At 38.7% G+C, this 19,287-nt stretch overlaps 1 long non-coding RNA gene across 3 annotated transcripts in view; it reads left to right on the top strand.

The window, feature by feature from the left end:
- The window catches only part of LOC144455031 (uncharacterized), a 99,102-nt gene that overhangs the window by 69,974 nt on the left and 9,841 nt on the right, over positions 1–19,287 (top strand). Inside the window, exons 3-4 of one of the 3 annotated variants that reach the window (XR_013483673.1) lie at positions 12,781–12,859; positions 13,722–14,303. The exons of the other annotated variants lie outside the window; for them this stretch is intronic. This is a non-coding gene — a long non-coding RNA (uncharacterized LOC144455031). Of the gene's footprint in view, positions 1–12,780; positions 12,860–13,721; positions 14,304–19,287 lie in introns of those variants that run through there. 3 annotated transcript variants of the gene reach the window in all.

Genomic DNA, 19,287 nt, shown 5'->3' with positions numbered 1-19,287 from the left:
TAATTAAGCCCTTATGGGTAGGAAAAGGAAAGAGTCAAGCTCTAACCTAAATTCCTTATCCCATATTAAACTCTCCAGCTCTGGCCCTCAACAACCCTCATTTTACAGATATGAAAATTGAAGGTTGGAGAGTTTAAGTGGCTTGCCTATGGCCACACAATGAGTAAGGCAGACCTTCAGTCTAGGTCTTGAGACTCCAATTCCAGGTGTCTCTCCACTATGCCAATTCACTAATGGGAGAGTGGCTGGTGTTGGAGAGAATAAAACCTCAAATCTGAAATGGTTTTAGAAAGAAATGTATGAAGTCCCTTGGTAGAGGAGACTGGGCCAGAAAGGAGGGTGTGGCTCCCTCTTGTCCAGGCTCTAGAAGGTTTATATTATATAGGATTTAGACCAGGGCAACCACACATGCACAGCAGGGGCGACACGCTGCCTCTCTTGGTGCCTCCCTTGTTCTTCCCCTCTCAGCCCTGCCTGATCTCTGTCTCCTCCTGCCTGGAGAAAGGTGGCTGAGCCCTGCCCTTTCCCCAGACCCCTGACACCTTTCTTCATCTGCTTTTGGGGTTGTGAGGAATCCAAGTCTCATTCAAAGGTTGGTGGTTTGCAGATGGTGCTGCAGTTACTGTTCTCTTCCCTCTTGTGGAGCCCAGGACAGCTCTCCCTCGACCTCCCCCTCTTCATCCTCCCCCTCCCAGTTTCTGTAAAGGGGCCCACCCTCAACAACCCCAAGCTGAGCTCAGCTGCTGCCCCCTACCCCCAGCCCCAGCAGCCTGCCCTCAGGAACCTGAGACCCTGGTCAGCCCCAGGGCCCACCTCTGGGTGGAGGATGCTCCTGCGGCCCCCTCCCCTAGCCAGTTTGGGTGATGGGGGCAGAGAGAAATGACTAGGGGGGGCTCCCTACTGCTCTGGGCCTGATGTTGGAGACCCTCTCCCTCCTTCTTCCCATCCCCCCTCTGCTCTGGGAGGAGACTAGCTCTGCCCTGCAGTGACACCACAATGCCTGCCACTTTCCACCCTCTATTAAGTTTAAGTCTTTGTCTCTGGAGGAGGATGTGAGTGGGGCAAGCTGCTGGGGGTCTGCCTGCCTCTCACCCACTTCCCTTCTCCTTCCCCTCTGTACCACATCACTTCCTTCTGTTACCCCCATCTTCCAGACTGACTGATCCTGAGGGTCCTGCTATTGCTTAAGTGGCTGTGAGTGAGGTAAGTGCCCCCTCCCTGCTCCTGCCTCAGTCCCTCACTTTCTTCTTCTTCTGTTCTCTTCCCTTCCCCCGAATCTTTTCATGAAGCCCATCCCCCCCATTGGCTTTGACTAATGCCCAGGAGGATATGTGTGTAAGGATGGATGGAAGGTCCTGGGAGTATCAATGTCTTTGTTTATGAGTGTGTTGTATATGTAGGTAGGATCATCTATGTGTGTGTGTGGATGTATATATGTATGGGTGTGTGTGTGCAGGGGTGAACCTGTGTGTGCCTTCTCCTCCAGAGCTGCTCTTGCCTGGGGTTTCCAGCCTGGCCAGGGCTTTGTCTGGAGGGCTGGGGCTTGGTGGGTCATGGGGTTGGCTGGGACACGGTGGAGGTCAGCAGAGAGAAGCCTTTGGGGACATTCCCTCCCTTCCCTCTTCTGGTGGACATTTCCATCCTTTCTTCCTTCCTCACATCCTTGACTTGGCCTCAGGGCTGGGGAGAGAGGAGTATTTAGAAACTCTTCCCCTCCCCTTCTCCATATCATCTTTTTTGTTTGGTGGCCTTTAATTATATGGTATATTTGATTTTTGTTCTGTTTTGTCTTTTTTTTTTTTTTGGCTAGGCGAACTTGCCCAGGGTCACACAGCTAGTAAGTGTTATGTGTCTGAGGCTGGATTTGAACTCAGGTCCTCCTGAATCCAGGGCCGATGCTCTATCCACTGCGCCACCTAGCTGCCTCGATTTTTGTTCTGTTTTGAACCAGAACCTGGTGAAAGGGGCATTTTCATGTGCCTTGTTGTGGAACAAAAAGAGAGGACTATCTCTGAGTCTGTGGATCTCTATGATTTGCAGACTGAAAGAAAAGAGTTGTTTTAGTGTGTACTTCTCTCATTATGAGGGATTTGGAGCATTTTGTCATAGGGCTAGTGATAGCTTGGATTACTTCCTGTTCGTATCCTTTGCCCTATTGGGGACTGGCTCTTAATCTTAGAAACTGGAATCAGTTCCTTCTATATCTTGCATATGTAACAGTCCTTAGAGAACTTTACTGGGGGCAGCTAAGAAGTCAGGAGGACCTGAGTTCAAATGCGGCCTCAGACCAAACACTTGACACTTACTAGCTGTGTGACCCTGGGCAAGTCACTTAACCCCAATTGCCTTTAAAAAAAAAGAGAGAACTTTACTGCAAAGATATTTTTCCTCACTTAACTGTTACCCTTCTCATTTTAACTACATTGGATCTGTTTGCGCAAAAACCATTTCAACTTTATAGAAGCAGAATTATCCATTTTATTTTCTGTGATTCTCTCTGTTGCTTGTTCTGTCATAACCTCTTCCTCTATCCATAGCTGTGAAAAGTAATTTCCTTCTTACTCCTCTAATTTGCTATTGATTCCTCCTTGACACCTAATTCATGTATCCATTTGTAGTTTAATTTCAAAGGTGGTATGAGGTGTTGATGTCCTATCAAATTTCTGGCTTTTCCCTTATCCCATCTGTTTTTTTTAATCAAATAGTGTTTCCTCCCCTGCCTCCCCCACTTCTGTCTTTCGATTTATTAAACACTTTTAATTTATTTATTTGCTTCTATACATTGAATACTTAATCTTTTACATTGATCAACTTTTCAGTTTTTAACAAATTCAAATTGTTTTCTGGACAGCCAAGTATTCTGTGGAGCCTGAAACCAGGAAGACTTATCTCCTTGAGGTCAAACCCAGCCTCAGACACTTTTTAGCTGTGTGATCCTTGTCAAATCACTTAACCCTGTTTCCCTCAGTTCCTCACCTGTCAGATGAGCTGCAGAAAGAAATGGCAGACCACTCCAGTATCTTTGCCAAGAAAACCCCAAATAGGGTCAGCAGAAGTCACACAGGACTAAACAACAAAAGCAATTGTTTTCATAACCACTGATCTGTAGCAGAGTTTGAGATCTGCTACTGATAATTACTAACCCTAAACCCCTTTCTTTTTTCCTTCCTCCCTATTATTTCCCTTGAGATATTTGACTTTAAAAAAAATTTTTTTTTGTATTTTCTGTTTTTTACATCATCAAGGTATCCCATGTATCCCTGTCTCTCCACAACCTCAAAGGCCATGCCATGTAACAAATTATATTTTTTGTTTTAGGGTAGAAAAGAAAAGCCAGGACAGCTGATCAATGCATTTGGGAAAAGGTGTGCAATGTGTAGCACCTGTGGATCTCTCACCTCCTGAATAGGGTAGGGTGATGGTGTCTTCTCATGTTTCCTTTTCAGTCCCACTTGATCTTTAACATTTTGAACAGGTACTTTTAATTTTTTGTATGTCATTTCCATTTCAATTATTGTAATTACTGTGTGTGTGTATATACATATACATATATATATACATGTATATATATATATATATATGTATATGTATGTATTTTCTGTTTTCTTGGCTCTGCTTAATTCACTTTGAATCAATTCACAAATATCTTTCCATACTTCTCTGTACTTATCACATACATCATTTCTGACTGCATGGTAGCAGTATTCCATGACATTCGTGTTCCATGCCTTGTTTAGCCATTTCCCAGTTGATGAACATCTACTCTGCTTCCAATTCATAGCTGTCACAAAAAGTGCTGTTATAAATATTTTGGAGTATATGGGGAATTTTTTCTTATTAATGGTTTCCTTGGGGTATAACAGAGTCCTTGTTTTAAAGACTTTGGGCATTTTTGTTACTTTCTTCGCATAATTCCAAATTACTTTCCAAAACGGATGTGTCATTTCACAGCTCCACCAAGAATATATTAGTATGTATGTATTCCTACAGCCTTGTTTAGGTATCAAAATCACATTTGTGCCCCAAGAGGAATTTGATAGGACTCTTTCTTTACCTGTTGTTTCAAATAGTTTATATAGTATTGGGATGAAATGTTTTTTAAATGCTTGGTAGAATCACTTTTAAATCCATCTGTTCCTGGGGATTTTTTCCTAGGGAACTCTTCTTTTAAGGTGGGATTATTTAAGTATTCTATTTCCTCTTCTGTTAACATAGGCAGTTTATATTTTTGTAAATATTTATCCATTTCATGTAGATTGTCAGTTTTCCCAGCATGTGACTGGACAAAATATCACCTAAACATTAATTTCATCTTCATTGGTTATGCATTTGCCCTTTTGTTTTTTGAGACTGGTAATTTGGTTTTCTTCTTTCTTTTTGTTAATCAAGCTCACTAATGGTTTATCTATTTTATTAGTATTTTCATAAAACCAGCACCTACTTTTATTTATTAGTTTGATTTCTTAAAAATTTTCTTAATCTCATCTTTGATTTAGGGATTTCAATTTTGATGTTTAATTGGAGATTTTCTGTTTGTTCTTTTTCTACTTTTTAAAATTTCATGCCCAATTCCTTGATCTGTTCCTTCTCTGTTTTATTGATGGAAGCACTTAGAAATAGAAAATTCCCCTAAGGACTACTTTGGCTGCATCCCACAAATTGTGACATGTTGCCTCATTGTTGTAATTCTCTTGAATGAAATTATTGGTTGATTCTGTGATTTGTTCTTCAACCCAGTCATTCTTTAGGATTTGATGATTTAGTTTCCAATTAATTTTTAATCTGTTCTTCCACATCTTGGTAATTTATATTGCATTGTGGTGTGTAAAAGTTGCATTTAATATTTCTGTATTTGTCCATTTGTTTATGAGGTTTTTATACAATAATATAATGTTCATTTTTTGTGAAGGTGTCATGTACAGCTGAGAAAAAGTTATATTCCTTTTTATTTCCATTCAGTTTTCTCCAGAGTTCTATCATGTCTAACTTTTCTAATATGCTTTTCTTCTCCTTAACTTTTTTAAAAATTTATTTTATGCATAGATTTCCCTAATACTGAGAGGGAAAAGTTGGGGTCACCCTTTGTATAATTTCCTTCTGTAAGTCATTTAACTTTTCATTTTAAGAAGTTGGACGCTCTGCCATTTGGTGTGTATTTGTTGAGTAATGATATTATATTATTGTGTATGGTACCTGCTTATCTCTTTGAATTAGGTCTGTTTTAGCTTTTGCCTTGTCTGAGATAATGACTTCTACTGTTGCCTTTTATACTTTAGCTAAAGCCTCAGTGTGTTTGGGGGCGGGGGTTCAGGGAGTATACTGTCTGAAGCTTCAGGCCTTTTCATACTTTTCACGTTGATATTTTTGGAGCTAATTTTGGGGGTCTGAAAGTTTTCTATGGTCTGTAGTGATGTGATTTGGGGAGCAGTTTGGTCATTGCTTTCCCGGTCTGTGCTCTGATCCTTAACCAGGAAGAACCCCTGATCCCTTAGGACTGAAATTGATATTGCTGCACAGGGTCACTGCTCCCTTTTGATCAGAAGTCACCTTACCCCTCAGTACCCTTTTTCCATTGGGATTGCAAGTGATACTGTTCCTCAGGGTCTCTGCTCCCACTTCTCAGAATGTGCTCATTGCTGCCCTTGAATTGTGACCCAGAAGTCTGTATAAGCAATGGAATGTCCAAACAGCTTCCAATCTTGTCTTGAGCTAGCATGGAGATCTCTGTAATCTCTTTCTAGCCAATTGCTAGGTCTCCTTATTATCTCTGGCTTGAGAGCTCCCAAAGCTGCTTCTGCTTCTGACTATTAAAATTAATAAAATAATTATAATATAATAATAAAATATAATATAATAAGAATATAACAAAAATAAATGGAAAATAATTCTGAGGTACAAATTTTCAAAGTAAGTAAATAATGATTTCATAGTAATGATTGACAGGTTCCCCTTAAGTCAACTAATTCCTCAGTAATTAGTGAAAAAGGAGTGATTTCCGAGTTTATTTTTATAACAGAAAAGGGGAATAAAAAAATTATAGCAATCTTAGGAAACTTGTTTTGAACATAATTCAGTTGAATGAGGCAGGTCATCTCAGTGGTTCGCTTCTCCCGCTTCAGAAAGCCAAATTCCTACTGTTGGCAGCATTTAGCTGTCAAAGTGAGATTACCCCAGAAGTCTTTGCCCTACGGCTGAAGCAGTTTGAAACCAGAAAGCTTCCTTCCAAGGGGCCTATAGTTTCAACTAAGACTGGGAAAGAGGAACTTGTGGTTTGTAGTTAGCAGTCACTCCCCCAACCCCAATCCTGCACTTGCCAGAAAGGGAAACCCAACCTCAGAACATTACACCACTTAACTCATATGCAAGTTCTAACTGAAGAAAAATAAGGGAGCTTATCCCCTAAGTCTGAAGAACTTAATCTTTTGTGAAACCCCCCTTCCCAACTGCCAGAAAGGGGAACTTAGCCTTTGAAAAGAGTCTTCTGTTACTCTGTTTTGTTCATACAATGATATACGTCTTACTCAAAATTATCTGCTACTAAATGATGAAATTTTATCAATCTGTGTATTCGCTAAATCTATAGGTAACCTATACTGAAAAGAATGCCTTTGTTAGTTTGTCTTAGCTGTTAGGGCTAGCTTTTCCTAAAGAAGGGAGCTTAATCCTACAATCCAACTAAAATTAAATCAAAGTCATCAATACTAACTGATTTACATGGTATTCCTTTTCAGTCCACCACCTCGTCCCACCACTGGTGTTTGCTGCACATGAGCTCCAGGCCAGCCTCCACCCCTGTGGTACAAATCTTGCCCTTCAGCCTCTCAAGTTGTTTTCGGCTCGGAAGTCTCAACCTGACCTTTTGTTGGCTCTGCCAGTCGAGAATTCGATGTGAGGCATTATTTTAAAGTTGTTTAATGAGGAATGTTGAGAGAGGTTGGCTTGGTGCTTCCTCTACTCAGCCTTCTAGCTAATAACTTCTTGAATTGCATTAGTGATCATTTGATCCTTCGTGAAGTGCAGGTACCAACAAAGGGAAAAGGCCATTATCATCGCCTGACTCTGAGCATTTTCACTGGCTGTCCCCCATACCTGATATCCTCTCACTCTTCATCTCTACCTCTTGGCTTCCCTGGCATCCTTCACATCCCACATCACATCCCACCTTTTACAGGAAGCCTTTCTTGATTCCTCCACCAAATTCTAGCCCCTTCCCACTGCTTATTACTTCCACTTTATTCTGTCCAGAAGTTGTTTCTCTATAGCTGTTTGCATGTTATCTTCCCCATTAGACTGAGCTCCTTCAGAGCAGAGACTGTCTTTTGCCTTTCTTTGTCTGCTTAGCACTTATTTAGCAACGTGCCTAGCACATAAAAAAGCGTTTAATGTATGTTCATTGACTGAGACTTTTCTGGATCAGATTCTCAGTGATAGGAAGGACCTGGTTGCTAGAATGGAAATGATGGGAGTGCTGGGAGGAAGTGACCACTCAATCCTAGAGTTTGTGATAAAGGAGAGGCAATCTGGGAATAGTCTGAGAAGCCAATGAACCTAGTCATTTAGTGTTCCAGAAATCCAAAGACCATAACTACTGAGGGTAGGGACTTACTTTTTGCCAAAAGCTTCTGAGAACACTGAAAAGCAGTGTGGAAGAAATTAGGTAAAGATCAACATCTCACAACATAAACTCCAAATCTCCACAATATAAACATAAGCTCCAAATGAATACATGACTTAGACATAAAGGGAGATAATATAAACCAATTCCAGAATTGAGAAATTACTTTCCTTATCTGTATGTAGAGGAAGAGTTCAGGAACAAAGAAGAGATAGAGAGGATGCCAGTAGGTACAAATGGTCATTCAAATTACATTCATTTGAAGTAATTCAGATGTCTTTGTAAAAAGATAATTAATGCAGCTAAAACTAGAAAAAAGCCAGTAAATGGGAAAAAATCTTTGTAGAAAGTTTCTCTGATATGTAAGGTATGTAGAGAACCAATTCTCATTTACAGACACAAGAAAAATTTCCTCACTGATAAATGGGCAAAGAATGTAAACAGGTAATTTTCACAGGAAGAAATCTAAACTATCCACAAACATATGGAACAATGCTCAAAATTACTAATAATTAGGAAAATGCAAATGAAACCACTGTGGTGTTCTTCTTCATAACAATGAGTAATAGGGCATTAATACTGAAGAAAAGCAGAAAGATAGTTAAGAGAACAACTAATTACCCTTTATGAACTGAGTGGTAAAATGACAATAGAAAAAGGAAAATGACAATTGTTGGAGAGAGTTATGGAAAACAGGCTCTATAATAAAGTGTTGGTGCAGCTAGGAGTTGGTCCAGCTATTCTGAAAATCAATTTTAAATTATGTTCCCAAAACACTATATCTTTTGGCCCAGCTATAGCACTACTAGGCCTATACACCAAAAAGGTCAAAGAAAGATGGGAAGACTTGTGTGTGCAAGAATGTTTGTAACACCCTTTTTTGTAGTAGTCATAAAGTGGAGACTAATGGGGAGCCCTTCAGTCGTCAGATGTCCAAACAAATTATATTATACAATATAATAGAATATTATCACACCATAAGAATTGCCTAAATGAAGTGTTTCAGAGAAACCTGGGACATCAAGTATCAAAAATCAAAAGTCTGTTATATGGATAAAGGATTCGACTTGCTCTTCTTGGCTCTACAGTCAGAACCGTGAGCAACAGTTGGAAGATATAAAGAGGCCAATTTAGGCCCGATATTAGGAAAAACATCCTGAAAATGTGGATTCTCCGAAAGTGTAATGGGCTGCCTTGAAGAGATAGTGGGTTCCCCCTCCTTGGAGGTATTCAAGGAAAAGCTGAATGACCATTTGTCTCTTATACTGGCAATTCCTTTCATGTATAGACTGGATGAGATGGCTGCTGTGGTCCTTTCTCACTCTCAAGTTTTATGTAACTTAGGTGAACCAAGATTGACAGAGAATCTGAGGACAACATATGGATTTTTCATTAATATTTTATTTCCCCCAGTTACATGTAAAGATAATTTTTAACATTCATTTAAAAAATTGAATTCTAAATTTTCTCTCTCCTTTCTTTACCTCCTTCCTCCCTCCCTGAGAGAGTAAGCCATCTGGTATGGGTTATATACATGTTCAATCATACAAGCCTGTTACCATATTAGTCATGTGGTGAAAGAATACATAGACCCAAAGGGAAAAACATGAAAAAACACAGAAAGTGAAAAATAGTATGCTTTGGTCTGTATTTAGACTTCATCAATTCTTTCTCTGGAGATAGATAGCATTTTTCATCATGAGTCCTTTGGAATTGTCTTGGATCATTGTGTTGGTGAGAATAGCTAAGTCATTCACAGTTGATCATCACATAGTATTGCTGTTACTGTAGTTCAATGTTCTCCTGGTTCTGCTCAGTTCATTTTGCATCAGTTCATATAAGTCTTACCAGGTTATTCTGAAATCTGGGTGCTCATCATTTCTTATACCACAGTAATAATCTATTACAATCATATGTCACAACTTGTTCAGCCATTCCCCAATCGATGTACATCCCCTCAATTTCCAGTTTTTGCCACCATAAAGAGATGTTACAAGTATTTTTGTACAAATAAGTCCTTTCCTCCCTTTTTTTTTTTATCTCTTTGGGATATGGCTTCAGGAGTGGTATTGCTGGATCAAAGGGTATGCACAATTTTATAGCCCTTTGGGCATAGTTCCAAATTGCACTCCAGAATAGTTGTATCAGTTCAAAACTCCATCAGCAGTGCATTAGTGTCCCAATTTTTCCACATCCCCTCCAATGTTTATCATTTTCTTTTTTTGTCGTATTAGCCAACTTTACAGGAATGAGAGGACACCATAGGTGTTTTAATTTGCATTTCTGAAATCAATAGTGATTTAGAGCATTTTTTCCTATAGATAGATAGATTTGGTTTCTTCATCTGAAAACTGACTGTTCATATCCTTTAACAATTTATCAGTTGGGGAATAACTTGTATGCTTATAAATTGAATGAAGTTCTCTATGTATTTGAGAAGTGAGACTTTATCAAAGATAGTTGTAAAAATTGTTTCCAGCTTTCTGCTTTCCTTTCAATCTTGGTTATGTTGGTTTTGTTTGTGCACTACCTTTTTAATTTAATACAATTAAAAAATTGTCCACTTGGCAACTCATAATGTTCTCTATCTCTGGTTCAATAACAAAGTCTTCCCTTGTCCATAGATCTGACAAGTAAAAACTATTCCTTGCTCCCCTAATTTGCTTATGGTATCAGCCTTTATGTCTAAATCATCCACCAATTTGGATCTTACCTTGTTATTGTCATTGTTGTGCTATTCATCCTTTGTTCTGGAAGAGGACCAATGACTTCAGAAGGGTGAGGTCTTGACTTGCAAGTGAATTGAATTGAAGTGAGGCAGGGCTATGCAAACTCATCAGCCTCACTCTCTCCTCCAGAGTCATCTGAGTCCACTGATAAGACATAGGTTAGGATGACTGGAGGTGTCCCCAGATGCAGTGGGAGCCCTTTGACTTTTTAAGCTAAGGTCTTTCCCAGGTCTGCCCAGACTGCCTTGTACTTTGCCTTTATTCTCTATATACTTTTCTGTATTTTCTGTGTCATTAGAACGTAAGCTTCTGGTGGTTTGGAACTATGTCCTTAATAGTGTTCGCATCTCCAGAACCTAGCACAGTGCCTGTTATGCAGGAGGTACTTAAGAAATGCTTGTTGGTTGCTTAATTAGGCCACCTGACTTTCTCTGTGCACAGCATATGGCAGGAGCTTAATCTATAGCTATTGAATGAATAAATTAATTAATTGAAGGTCTAAGCTAGAGCAAATAATAGTGATTATAATTATATCTCTTATAGTTGTTTCTCATTTATAATTTTCATCACATATCACATTATTATTTTAATTATCATATCTAATTCATGTATTCCTTTTTATTTTAATTTCAACTGTGGTGTGAGGTGTTGATCTCCTATCAAATTCCTGCCAAACTGCTTTTCACTTATGTCATCCATTTTTTGTTTGTTTGTTTGTTTGTTTTTTGGTTAGGCCATGGGGTTAAGTGACTTGCCCAAGGTCACAGAGCTAGTGCTTTGTGTCTGATGCCAGATTTGAACTCAGATCCTCCTGATTCTAAGGCCGGAGCTCTATCCACTGCACCACCTAGCTGGCCCCATTTTTTTTTAAATCAACTACAGACAGTTCTCATTTTGGATAAGTGGACCATTGGGCAAACCTCTAAGTAGGGTGATTTTGAAGTATTGTGAATTTGCCCACAGACCTGGCTACAAGGGAGGGAGGGAGGCAGGAAAGGGTCATGCACCTGTGAATGGAAGGAGTCCAGAGACAGTTCAAAGACACACGGTGGCCGGGGACAGAGAAACAAGAGGAGGATGAGCATCAGGCGGGTGTTGGGGCCAGCCACGTGATGGCCTTGCCACAATCGAGAGGAAGAACAGGCAGGGGACAGACACCGGGGGGCCGGATATGGCCATAGACAGGAGAAGAAAGACACACGGTACCCAAATGTGAATGGACAGAAGGTAGACAGACGGATGCCAGACACACAGATAAATGGACAGAGCAGTCAAAAGTCTCCTCTCTCAGCACTGGAGGTCTCAAGCCAAGCCCTGATGCTGAAGCTACAGTGGTGGAAGGAATCACTCTGCACATCCAAAACCCCTTTCTTACCTCCTTCTAAGCTCCCCATTAATGCCCCTTAGATTCTTGATGTCATTTAAGATTTTTTCATTGATGTTTCCTGTTTCTTACCTCATGGTATCCCATGTATCACTCCCTCTCCCTCTCCTCCTCTCTGAGAGCCATGCCATGTGACAAATGGTATTTTTTGTTTTAGGAGAGAAAAACAGTCAACATAACTGTATAGTACACAGAGGAAAAGATATTTGTGGCAGGAGACACTCTTTGGGGAAGCACATCTAGCCTTAGAACACTCAGTAGACAAGACATTTGGGGCTGAAGACACTCTCTGAGAACATTCTACTTACTACAGGCTTACTCTTTGTGGAAACACATCTATCCTCAGGACACTCAGAGGAAAAGATACTTGTGGCGGGAGACATTCTCTCTGGGAACATTCCAGTTACTCCAGGCTTGCTCTCTGTGGAAGCACATCTAGCCTCAGAACACTCAGCAGACAAGACATTTGGGACTGAAGACACACTCTCTGAGAACATTCTACTTACTACAGGCTTACTCTTTGTGGAAACACATGTACTCTCAGGACACTCAGAGGAAAAGATACTTGTGGCAGGAGACACTCTCTGTGGGAAAATTCCAGTTACTACAGGCTTACTCTCTGGGGACGCACATCTAGCCTCAGAACACTCAGTGGATGAGATACTTATGGGTGGAGACATATGCTCTGAGAACACTCAGAGGAAAAGATACTTGTGGCAGGAGACACTTTCTCTGGGAACATTCCAGTTACTCCAGGCTTACTATTTGGGGAAGCACATCTAGCCTTAGAACACTCAGCAGACAAGACATTTGGGGCTGAAGACACGCTCTCTGAGAACATTCTACTTACTACAGGCTTACTCTTTGTGGAAACACACCTACTCTCAGGACACTCAGAGGAAAAGATACTTGTGGCAGGAGACACTGTCTCTGGGAGCACTCCAGTTACTAGAGGCTTGCTCTCTGTGGAAGCACATCTAGCCTCAGAACACTCAGCAGACAAGACATTAGGACTGAAGATACACGCTCTGATAACATTCTGCTTACTACAGGCTTGCTCCCTGATGAAAAGACCAGAGCTGAAGAGAAAATATGATGTTCACATATAAGACTCAAAAGAAGCAACAAAAGGTAAATATGAAAGAAATCATAAGTGACTCAATAAGGTTCAACTGTGTACTTTTCTATGAGGGAAAATGGTATGCATATCTTCTAAAAAATTTGTCATTATGCAAGTAGGTAGAAGGATTCTTCCTAGAAAGAGGGTATGGGAGTGAGCCAGTTAGATGGGGATAATGTAAAACAAATGGATAGGGCAGAAATATGGATGCCCTATGAGAAGGTAGAAGAGAGAGAAGAATGGGGGAAATGATCTCACATAAAATAAGCATGCAAGGAAGAGCTTTTACATTGGAGCAAAAAATGCGAGGGGGTGGGGCCTGGTGGGCAGCTGAAGCTTGGGCCTCACTCCCATTTAAATTAGCTCAGAAAAGGAAAATATATATTTACTCAATTGGTCATAAAAATCTATCTTACCCTACAGGTAAGTAGGAGAAGGGGATAAGAGAAAGAAAAAGTCATGATAAAAGAGTGGGCAGATAAAAGAAGGCAGTGTCCATATGCAAAACAGACATTAGAGGAAGGACAGAATAAAAAGAGAGAGAGAAGGAGAAACAGAAAAAAATAGGATAGAGGGAAATGCACAGTTACTAATTGTAACTGTGTGAATGGGATAAACTCAGTCAAATGGAAGCAGGTAGCAAAATGGATTAGAAAGCAGAAGAGAATCTTGGAAAACTTAGATATGAAAGTCCTCTGGAGAAAACTGAATGGGAATAGAAAGGAGTGCAGACAGATGTTGCTTTACGTAAATTCACATTATGCACATTGGACTTTATGTAAGGAATTCTATAAGAAGTCTGCATTCCCAAAAAACCACCCATATCATCTTTACCATAGAGTAATGGGATCTCTTTCTGTTCCTGTCCCTCAGCTTAGCGCTCTGTCACCTCCTACATCCAACCCCCCCAAAAGCCTTTAAAAAGTCCTCCAAATGAAAGCAGAAGAACAGCCCTGCAGAGAGCCAGCCATCACCACTGCTGGATTAGCGCTTGGCTTGAGACCTCCAGTGCTGAGAGAGGAGACCTTGGTTTCAGTATGCTCTCCCCCCGAGAGTTTGGTTCCTGCTTTTTGGTATTTTGTCAATCTGTTTTTGGGTACCATGTTTCTGGCCTCTCCTGAATGTTTTCCTGTCCTGCTGCCAAGTGTCCACTTTCAGTGGACAGTTCCTTTCAGTTCCAGCCAGGCCCTCAAGTGGCTGGCCCCACCAGCCATGTATTCCTTCTCTAGCACTTGCTTCTCTGTACCCAGCACCTCCCTGTCTATGTCCTTGAACCACATGCCAGCACCTCCTCCATGAGGGTGGAGCTCTTTCCTGCCTCCCCCCACCCTTTTCCACATCGATTGGCAAATTCACATTAAGTAAAGGGTCTGCAGAATGGTCTACTTGTGTTTTTTTTTAATATTAACTTAGTATTGTATTTTCCCCCAATTACATATAAAAACAATTTTAACATTTGTTTTTAAATTTTTGAGTTCTATATATTTTAGAAATGATAACTATCAGAAACACTGGCTGTAAAAATTGTTTCCCAGCTTTCTGCTTTCCTTTTAATCTTGATTGCACGGGTTTTGTTTCTGTAAAACCTTTTTAATCTGAGATAAACAAAATTATCCATTTTTCATTTAGTAATGCTCTCTCTCTCTTCTTTGGTCATGAATTCTTCTCTTCTCCATAAATCTGACAGGTAAACCATTCCTTGCTCTCCTGATTTGCTTATGGTATCATCCTTTATGTCTAAATCATCTACCCATTTTGACATTATCTTTGTATCTAATATACTTAGTTTCTGCCATACACTTTTAAAATTTTTCCAGCAGTTTTTGTCAGATAGTGAGTTCTTATCCGTGAAGCTGCAGTCTTTGGCTTTATCAAACAGTAGATTACTATAGTCATTTTATACTGTGTCTTGTGTACCTAACCTATTCCACTGATCCACCAATCTGTTTCTTAGCCAGTACCAAACAGTTTTGATGATTGCCTCTTTATATTATATTTTTAGTTTTGATACAGCTACGCCACCTTCCTTCACATTTGTTTTCATTTATTCTCTTGATATTCTTGACCTTTTGTTCTTCCAAATTAATTTTATTATGATTTTTTCTAACTCTAGGAAATAATTTTTTCATAGTTTGATTGGTGTGGCCTGAATAAGAAAATTAATTTAGGTGGAATTGTCATCTTTATTATATTGGCTCAGCCTACCCGTGAGCAACTAATAATTTTCCAATTGTTTAGATCTGACTTTGTGTGAAAAGTGTTTTGTAATTGTGTTCATATAGTTCCTGGGTTTATCTTGGGAGGTAGACTCCCAACTATTTTGAATTGAATTTCTCTTTCTGTCTCTTGCTGCTGGGCTTTGTTGGTAATGTATAGAAATGCTGATGATTTATGTTGATTTAGTTTATATCCTGCAACTGTGCTAAACTTGTTGATGATTTCAACTAGTTTTTTAGTTGATTCTCTAGGATTCTCTAAGTATACCATGATATGATCTGCAAAGAGTGATAGTTTTACTCTCTCATTGCCTATTCTAATTCCTTCAATTTTTTTTTCTCTTGTTGCTAGAGCTAATATTTCTAGTACAATGTTGAATAGTAGTGGTGATAATGGGTATCCTTGTTTCATCTCTGATATCATTGGGGAAGCTATTAGCTTATCCCTATTATACAAAATGCTTGCTGATGGTTTTTAGAGAGATGCTGCTTATTATTTTAAATGAAGCTCCATTTACTCCTATAGTCTCTAGTGTTTTTCCTTGGAATGGGTGCTGTATTTGTCAAAAAAAAAATTTTCTGCCTCTCTTGAGATAACCATATGATTTCTGTCGATTTTATTATTTGTATGGTTACTTGTGCTGATAGTTTTCCTAATATTAAACCATCCCTGAATTCCTGGTCTAAATCCCACTTGGTCATAACATATGATCCTAGTGATATAATGCTGTAATCTCCTTGCTAGTACTTTATTCAAAATTTTGGCATCAATATTCATTTGGGAAATGGGTCTTTAGTTTTCTTTATCTTGGCTCTTCCTGATTTAGATATCAACACCATATTTGTGTCATAAAAGGAATTTGGCAGGCCTCCTCCTTTCCCTGTTTTCCCAAATAATTTATGTAGTATTAGAATTAATTGTTCTTTAAATGTTGGGTAGTGTTCACCTGCAAATCCATCTCAGCCTGGGGTTTTTGACTTAGGGAGTTCAATGATGAATTGTTCAATTTCTTTTTCTAAAATGGGGTTACATATTCTCTTTCTTCTGTTATTCTGGACAACTTACATTTTTGTAACTCTCCACCCATTTTACTTAGATTGTTAGATTTATTGACCTACAGTTGAGCAAAATAGCTCCTAATTATTGCTTTAGTTTTTTCCTTCATTGGTAGTGAATCCACCTTTTTCATTTTCAATACTGCTCATTTGATTTTTGTTCTTTTTTCAAGTCAAATGAAGCAGATGTTTACTTTTTATCATTTCCCCCCATAAAACCAGCCCATAGTTTGATTTATTAGTTTAGTGGTTTTCTTAACTTTCCATTTTTTAAATCTCCTTTGATCTTCAGGATTTGCAATTTGTTGTTTAGTTGGGGATTTTAAATTTATTCTTTTTCTAGCTCTTTTAGTTTCATGCCCAATTTATTATACTCTTTCTCTATTTTATTGATATAAGCATTTAGAGATATAAAATTTCCCCTAAGTACTGCTTTGGCTGTATCCCACAAATTTTGGTCTGTTGTCTCATTGTTGTCATTCTCTTTGATGAAATTATTAATTGTTTCTGCTTTTCTGCATTTGCTTGTGAGGTTTAGGTTTTTATGCCTTAATACCATGGCAAGTTTTTGTGCAGGTGCCATTTACTGCTGTAAAAAAGGTATATTCCTTTCTATCCCCATTCAGTTTTCTTCCAAGGTCTATCATATCTAACTTTTCTAAAATTCATCACCTCCTGAAGTTATTTTTTCTTTATTTTTTGCTTATATTTATCTATTTCTGAGAAGGGAAAGTTTTACCATCAATTTTCTCCAGTAACTCATTTAACTTCTCCTTTAGAAATATGGATGCTATACAGATCTTTATATTTCTGAGAATAGCAGATCCATTCAGAGTTGATCTTCATGCATTATTTGTGTTACTGTGTACATTGTTTTCCTGATTCTCCTCACTTCACTTTGCATCAGTTCATGTAAATCTTTATAAGCTTTTTCTGAGAGCATCCTCCTTGTCATTTCTTAGAGTACAATCATATGCTATCACCATCATGTAACTAAACTTATGCAGCCATTCCCCAGTTAATGGACAACCCCTCATTTTCAAGTTCTTTGCACCACAAAAAGAGCTGCTATAAATATTTTCTAACACACATATAGTACATATAGATCTTTTGCTTTTTTTTTCATCTCTTTGGGATATAGACCTAGTGGTGGTGGTGTTGGGTCAAAGGGTACACGTGGTTTTATAGTTCTTTGCTCTCCAGAATGGTTGAATCATTCCACAACTCTACCAGCAGTGCATTGTTGTCTCAAATTTTCTCACGACCCCCTCCAAAAGTTGTCATTTTTTCCCCATCACATCTGCCTATCTGATAGACATAGGGTATTACCTCAGAGTTGTTTTAATTTTCTTTTCTCTAATCAGTAGTGATTTAGAGCACCTTTTCATGAATATAGATAGGTTTGATAACTTCATCTATAAACTCCTTGTTCATATCGTTTGACCATTTATCAATTGGAGAATTGCCCTTATTTTTATAAATTTGACTCAGTTCTCTATATATTTGAGAAATGAGTCCTTTTATCAAAGAAACTTTCTTTTTATCCTTCTCTTGAGTCTTGTATTTAAAAGTCCAATTTTCTTTTCAGCTCTGGTCTTTTCATCAGGAACGCTCAAAATCTTCTATTTCATTGAATGTTCATTTTTTTTTCTCCTGAAATTTTATACTCAGTTTTGTTGGGTAGGTAATTCTTGGTTGTAATCCTCCTTCTTTTCCTTCCTAAATACCATATTCCAAGCCATCTGATCCTGTAATATAGAAGCTGCTAACTCTTGTGATATCCTGGCTGTGGCCCCACAATATTTGTATCATGGTCTTCAGTTTGTGCAATAATTGTTTTTTTTCCCCCCAAGGAGATATTTCATCTTTTCTTCTATTTTAGCATTCTTTTGATTATGTTTCATTGTTTCTTAATGTCTGATGGAGTCCTTAACTTCCACTTAGCATATTCTAATTTTAAGGAAATATTTTCTTCTTTCAGCTTTTGTACTCATTTCTCCTTTTGTACAATTCTACTTTTTTTTTGTTTTTATTTTTTAAATAGTATTTTAGTTTTTCAAATTTTCAACAGTCATATTTTTTATATGATTTTGAGTTCCAAATTTTTCTTCCTCTGTCCCTCCCCTCCCCTCTCCCCAAGATAGCAAACAATCTTATGTAGGTTATATATGTGCAATCATGTAAAACATATTTCTACATTAGCCATATTGTGAAAGAAGAAACAGAACAAAGAAAACCCACCAAAAAACAAAGTAAGTGAAAATATGAGATTTTGATCTTCATTCAGACTCCATCAGTTCTTTCTCTGGAGGTGGATAGCATTTTCCATCGTGAATCTTTTGGAATTGTCTTAGATCATTGCAATTTAACTTGATTTCTTAAGTAAAGGTTTGTATATCTTTTTCATTTCAATTCTGCTTTTTGAGTTTTTCTCTTGAGTGGATTTTTGTGACTCTTTTTACCATTTGACTTATTCTTTTTTTTTTAAGGTATGATTTTCTTCAGTATTTTTTGTGCACCCTTTACCACCTTTCTAAACTGTTTTTATCTGATTTTCTTCCATCATTATCATTTCTTTTCCTTATTTTTGCTGTACCTCTCTGATATTTAAAATCCTTTTTCAGCTTTTCCAGGAGGGCCTGAGGCCAATCAGCATTTGTCTTGGAAGCTTTGGCTGTAGCAGTTTTGACCTCATTGTCTTCTTCTGAGATTGTGTTTTTATCTTCCTTGTCACCATAATAAGTTTCTATGGTCAGGATCTCTTTTTGGTTTTTGCTCATTTTCCAGCATATTTCTTGACTTTTAAGTTTATGTTAAAATTGGGCTCTGTTCTTAGGGTGGCAGGGGCACTGTTCTAAGCTTGAAGTCTTTTGTGCAGCTATTTTCAGAGCTAGGTATGAGAGTCCTCAAGTTTTCAGTTCTTCCAAGGTTGTATGATCTAAGAAGACATGTGTTTGCTACTCTTGGTCTGTGAGCGACCACAAGCACCTTTTTCCACCCTTATTCTGTGAGCAGGGTCCTCACCTCCTGTGACCACAAACTCTGATGTGTCAGTGCTTTCTTCATCCACAGAGTGAGGCCCAAGCCTGGGAACCCGATCCACCTTTGGGCAATGTGCTGTCTGTGTTTTCCCTTTAGAAATCTTTCAAGGTAACAGAATCTACAAA

This window comes from Phascolarctos cinereus, unplaced genomic scaffold (assembly GCF_003287225.1).
Source record: "Phascolarctos cinereus isolate Bilbo 61053 unplaced genomic scaffold, phaCin_HiC Scaffold_8;HRSCAF=390, whole genome shotgun sequence".
Classification (NCBI taxonomy): domain Eukaryota; kingdom Metazoa; phylum Chordata; class Mammalia; order Diprotodontia; family Phascolarctidae; genus Phascolarctos; species Phascolarctos cinereus.
This window is presented reverse-complemented; position numbering and strand designations above follow the sequence as displayed.